This window comes from Ochotona princeps, unplaced genomic scaffold, assembly GCF_030435755.1.
Source record: "Ochotona princeps isolate mOchPri1 unplaced genomic scaffold, mOchPri1.hap1 HAP1_SCAFFOLD_199, whole genome shotgun sequence".
In the NCBI taxonomy this organism is placed as follows: Eukaryota; Metazoa; Chordata; class Mammalia; order Lagomorpha; family Ochotonidae; genus Ochotona; species Ochotona princeps.
The window spans coordinates 6,218-12,561 of NW_026697386.1; the positions used below are offsets into that span (position 1 = coordinate 6,218).

General features: G+C 48.7%; 1 pseudogene; it reads left to right on the forward strand.

The window, feature by feature from the left end:
• Positions 1-3,515: 3,515 nt before the first annotated feature.
• On the forward strand, positions 3,516-6,117 carry LOC101535172 (protein SOX-15-like; annotated as a pseudogene).
• The last annotated feature ends 227 nt before the right edge of the window (positions 6,118-6,344 follow it).

A 6,344-nucleotide genomic window follows, 5' to 3' on the forward strand; every position in this document is an offset into this window, starting at 1 on the left:
TACCATAGGCCCTTACTTTGCTCCTGCTAAGCTCAGAAAGACCAAAGCAATCACCCTAGCTCTTGCTGGCAGCCAGAGTCCCCAAGAGCAGGAGGAGAAAAAGAGCATAGGACCAACAGCAGGCTGGTTTATCTCCACTAGAATATGGTCAGAAACGTTTCTCTTTCCTACAACCATATATGTTATTTTGTTGCTTCTTTCTATATCTTGTTTCTTTCTTAAAGACTTAATTGGACAGTCTTCACCAGTCGTTCACACATGCTGCAGCCCAAGTCTCCCCACTAAGGTCATACAACAAAAGACTGGGATGTTGGGGCTGAGTACAAGTGACCGTAGCTCCCTGCCAAAGCCAAATAGACACTCCATCCAAAGACGATGGGAATGCAGAGTCTGCTCGGAAGGTCAACACTTGCCACAATGATCCATCTGCCAGCACAGAGGCACCGTGAAAAGCTCCTCAAGACCCACCCTCAGGCACTCCATATTCCAGCGAGCTTCAGGAGGAACTCCAGCCATCCTTTCAAAGGGACTTTTGATGAATAACCCCTCCCTTCACTCTTGTGTCACCACTCAATGTCTAGCCAAACCATTAATCAGTTTGTTTTGCAGGGCTAGCAACCTCCTATTCTTCCCCCACCAAACTGAAACCACCACCAAGAGAACACCATGCCCAAACTCGGCTTGAAGAATCAAATGGGAGAAATGTCCCCGACTCCTACTGGTCTCCAGTCACCTGACCACAGTCTTTGTGGACTGTGGATGGCAGCTCAATGTGGGACCCTGACAGTTGCTGCTACTTTTCATTGAATACCTGGACATCACTCTGACCCAATCACCACCACTCAATCCAGCCTCCTTTCTGCCATCTCCTAAGGAGCCACTCACTACACACTCCTGTCTCAAATTACTGATTTTTATTGGTCTCCTAGGGACAGCCTACAGGATAAACTTCTCCCATCACCTGATCTCACACTCTTTGTGGATGGCAGTTCAGTGTGAAGGCCTGATGAACATCACTGTGTGACCTATGTGACAGTGACCTTGGACTCCATGCTTGAAGTACAGTGTCTCTCCCGAGGAACACCTCCCCAAAAGACTAAACTGTATGCACTGATTTGGGCATTAACATTAGCTCAGGGAAAACGAGTCAATATCTACACTAACTCCAAGCATGCTTTTCTCATTGCTCACTCACACTCAGCTATCTGGCAGGAGAGAGGATTCCTCCCCACCAAGGGTAATCCTATTGTTAATGCCTCTTTGATGTACAGATTTTCCCAAGTTCTCTGTCTCCAAACACAAGAGATAATTCTTCACTGCCGGGGACACCAGTCTTCAATGTACCCAGTGACACAAGGCAACAAGAAGGCTGACCAAACTGCAAGGCGTCTGGCAAACCCAAGAGCAAGTGCCCCCATAATCTTCCTTTCTACCTCCCTTAAGCCTACCTATTCTCAACAGAAGCGACAGGACCTGCTCACTTCTGGTGCCCAGGAACATCAGAGGGCTGGATCTTCACGAGCAACAAGATAGTACTATCTTCTCATGCTGCCCTGCCCCTCCTCGCTGATATCCACAATTCTCTGCATGTGGGGCCTGACTCCTTATTCCGGTTTCTTACCCCATTATTCTCGTGCCCTAATATGCATGAACTTTTCAAACTGATCCATGCTTCATGCCCAACTTGCTCCATATTCTCCTCACAGGGAGCATCTAAACCAAGGGCACCCACTCAAAAACTTAGAGGTGATCAACCTGGGGAGGACTGGTAAATAGATTTCACCCATATACTGACACAGAAGAAACTCATTACCCTAATTAAAAACATGACTCCTTTTCCGGTTGGGTAGCAGCATTTCCAATGGCCAAGGAGACATCAGCAATGGTGACAGAAACCCTACTTAACAACATCATACCCAGGATTGGTTTGTCTCTGTCCATCCAGTGTGCCAATGGGCCTGCTTTCATCTCACAGGTCACCCAACAGGTGTCAGAGGCCATACCCATCACCTGGAGCTCAGATCCTCATGGGTGGATTGATTCCCCGGGGCTCTAATATACATCAGGGTCAGCCCTCGCAAGCCCCTTGGATGGAGCCCATTTGAGCTGATGTATGGCTGACCCTTCCTGGTTACCCACCAGCTCCCTACAAAGTCTCCTCCCTTGGCTAACTGTTTCCCTTCTCTGACTCTGATTCTCAAGCTTCTCCAAGAACATGAAGACCTGTGTCTCCTGTGTCCTGACCCGAATGTGTCAGTGGACCCGGATGCCCTTCCTCTCCAACCCGGAGACTCAGTTCTACTCAAGACTCTTCTCCCAGACCACTTTAGCCACAGTGGACCAGGCCTCACATGGTGATCCTTACCACGCACACTGTGGCCAAGCTTCTTGGTCACACCTCCTGGTGCCATTGTTCCCATCTAAAACCTTTCCAAACCTCTACCTCATCTCAGTGGAAGGTGCAACAGACAGGGCCTACCACACTAACCTTTCAATGCCAAAGTGCCTCTCCTGCCTCTGACCCTATTCCTAATAATTCTCTACCTCACGTTAACCAAACAGACAAAATAATTCGCATAATTCAAGCAGCAACTTCAGTCTCAACATTGGCGATACACACTAATGTCATGCCTTTTTCAAATACTCGTTCTGCTAGTAATTATATGTCTCTTATGAACTATTCCCCTTGTTTTCCGAGGTTCTTTCAGAAGAAAATCCATAAAGCCCCAGGGATGCCTTCAACTAGATGCTGCTCCACCCCTACACTCTGGTGGCCCTGGAGCCTCTTCCAGACCTCACACAGAGACAACGACCCCCTTCAGCAGGAAGCAGCCAGATCAACTTGTTCGCCCTCTTTCCTATTACCAAGAGACTGGAATGATGGCTACCAAGGTGGACGGAGATGGAAGAAGTTTGTCTCCAACCAAACCCGGAATGAATGGTGGAATTCTGGCGGGCCCCTCAGGCACTGAGACCACCGTTGCACCAATGAGGGACACAGACCCATATTCCCCCACCAATAAGGCCGAGGCGACCCCCATTTCAGCTTCCATCTGAAGGAGAGTTTAAAAGGGCCCCTTCCCCGTCTCTTCCATGCTCTTCTTCCTCTGTAGCCCACACCTTCCTCTCTGTCCTTTCTGCTGCATGGGGAAGGGAAGCCCGTGAAATAAAGGCCATCTAAATTCTTTTCGTATATTTGGCTGAGTTATTCTTTCCCTGGTGGTCAGCGAATCTAACATTTGGCAAGCGGCGAATCCAACAATAATTGATGCATGGATACACTCAACTGAAATCTTTAGCATTAGTATTTTTTTAAGATTTATTCATTTTATTACAGCCAGATATACAGAGAGGAGGAGAGACAGCGAGGAAGATCTTCTGTCCGATGATTCACTCCCCAAGTGAGCCGCAACGGGCCGATGTGCGCCGATCCAAAGCCGGGAACCTGGAACCTCTTCCGGGTCTCCCACATGGGTGCAGGGTCCCAATGCATTGGGCCATTCTCAACTGCTCTCCCAGGCCACAACCAGGAAGCTGGATGGGAAGTGGAGCTGCCGGGATTAGAACGGGCACCCATATAGGATCCCGGGGCTTTCAAGGCGAGGACTTTAGCCACTAGGCCACACCGCTGGGCCCTAGCATTAATATTTTTAAGATTTATTTTATTTTTATTGCAAAGTCAGATATACAGAGAGAGGAGAGACAGACAAGAAGATCTTCCGTCCGTGGATCACTCCAACAGTGACCGCAACATCCAGTGCTGCGTGGATCTGAAGTCAGGATTCCTCCAGGTCTCTTGCATGGGTGCAGGGTTCCAAGGCTTGGGACCATCCTCGACTGCTTTCCCAAGTCCGAAGCAGTGAGCTAAAAGGGTAGTGAAGCTGCCCGTGTTAGAATCGGTGCCCATAAGGAATCCTGGAACATTCAAGGCGAGGACTTTAGCAGCTAGGCCATCGCACTTGGGCCAGCATTATTCTTCATATAAATAGTTTTGTAATATCCAATAAAACCATGTTTTTCCTACATGAGCTAAATATTTTGTTAGCGGGATAACAAAATCACTAAAATGAGAGCTATTTTTACATTAACTTAAGGAAATTCATTTATTTAACTGGTTAGGATTTTGACTTTAGTAACTGCATGCAATTTGTCAGTAGGCTTGTGAGGTTTTTTTTTTTTTTTTTTTTTTTTTTGATGGTCAAAGCCGTAGTTTATTAGTAGCATCAGACTTTATACACTGAGCGTCATATAGGATAAGGGAGGAAGTGCTGAGCTTATCAACAAAACCATTAATGCTTGTTTGGAATTCCTTTTGTCTTGTATATTCCACCAAGTGTTCTCATATACATATGCAGATGATATCCAATAAGGTATACAAAAGGTAGCCATTTGGTTATACTTCTCCAAATATTATCCAACCAACTATAATCCTGTGCTCACTGACCTTTTAGGGTCACAATGTCCTCCTACAAATCCCCCTTCTGTGTTTTGTAAAATTAGGCCTGAATGATGTATGTAGGAGAAACATGCTCTTGGGCGAGCAGAAAAATGGGGAGAAACAATATTATTTAACCAAAATCAGAGTGGCACAGGAACAGTGTAAAGACCAACATTGACATACATAGCAGCTGAGTTCAAACATAACATCAAAGTTCTTTACAGTTACATCTTCTTTAGCATTAACAGTTGGCTTGTGAGTTTTATAGGTTGCATTTTTAAACGGTTACACTGACAGTTCAACATTATAGGACTAGCACTAGTTCTTCCATGAATTTCAAATTTATGTTTGGCAAGCAACAGGAAACTAATCCATGTACAGTGTTGATTCTGAAATAGAATTTCAGACATGGTGTATTTTCCGAATTTAGTAGCATTCATGTGGAAGTCACTTTTATTGAAAATAGAGTCCAGCTACTAGGCCTGAAGCTCAGATAGCTCGGCCTTGTGTGGGGAGGGGGTGTGGTGGCCTGCAGGATATGTTAGGGGCTGGGAAGAACAGGACACCAGCTTGGCCTCAGGGAGAAAGGGGTGTTGGAGGCCATGCTCTGGGAGGGGCTGGGGAGGAGTGCCAGCCTCAGATCCAGCCCAGGTGTGAGAGGCCTGTGGCACCAGGGCGCCTTGGCAGCGGCCGGTACAGAGCAGTGCTTCTCACCTTCCCAGAAGGTTTATCAGTCAGGTCACAGCAGCAGGGATGGGGGCTGGTGGGGGGACTTTGAGAAAACAGTTAAGAACACCTCTCCAGGGACACTGGTCAGCAGATCCTGCTTCTGACTCTACAAGGCGTGCCAGATTGGCTGGGAGGAAAGACTCCATTTCAAGAACTCATGACTTTCAGGTGGCCTGCACCTTCCAAGGACCCGGCTTTCCTTGTCTGTGGCTCAGTTTGGGGAGGACACATATAAGGGTCCACAGTTCACCTGGAGGGGACCGACTTTAGGACACCTTTCTGCCTCCCCATGGCACCACCTGGATTCTCACACCCAGGCCTGGAGCCTGGAGCCTCCTGCTCCCCCAGCAGACACCAAATCCCCAATTTTGGGACTCCAGGAGCCGGAGGGTGCTGGCAGCCCTGGAGCCCCGGTCTGTGCAGGGCTGCCCCAGGAAAAAGTGAAGCGGCCCATGAACGCCTTCATGGTGTGGAGCTCCGCTCAGCGCTGCCAGATGACACATCAGAACCCCATGATGCACAACTCAGAGATCTCCAAGCGCCTGGGCGCGCAGTGGAAGCTGCTGGGCGAGAACAAGAAGCGGCCCTTTGTGGAGGACGCCAAGCGGCTCCGCGCCCAGCACCTGCACGACTACAAGTACCGACCTCGGCGCAAGACCAAGAACACCGGCTGAAATGGCGGCCAGCCCTGGGGACCAAGTTTCGTGACCACCCTAGTGAGCAGGGGTGTTGGGTACCAACCCCCCAACTACTCAGCCTACCTGCCAGGTCACTACAGCTCCTCCCACTACAAAGCCGAGGAGCCCCTGCCCTGCTCCGTCCCTCAGAGCGACCCAGAGCAGCTCAGAGCAGAGCTGCTGCCTTCCTACAAGCCCTGCCCATCCCCTGCCTCCCCCGCTCCCTACAGCTCCCCGCTGCCCGGTGCTCCCCTGCCCCTTACCCACCTCTGACCCACATGGATGTGAATCTAACAATAGGACCGCCCCCCCGCACACCTGTTTCTATAAAGCAGTCTTGAATCAGCCAAAAAAAAAAAAAATAGAGTCCAAACATTTGAGGTTTCTTCCATGATCTCTAATCTTATGATACAAATCTTTTAACAAGCTGATACTAGGACTCTATCGTCATAAAAACAACTGAACTGTTGTCAGTTTTCCTGCTCCATTAGGAATAGTGT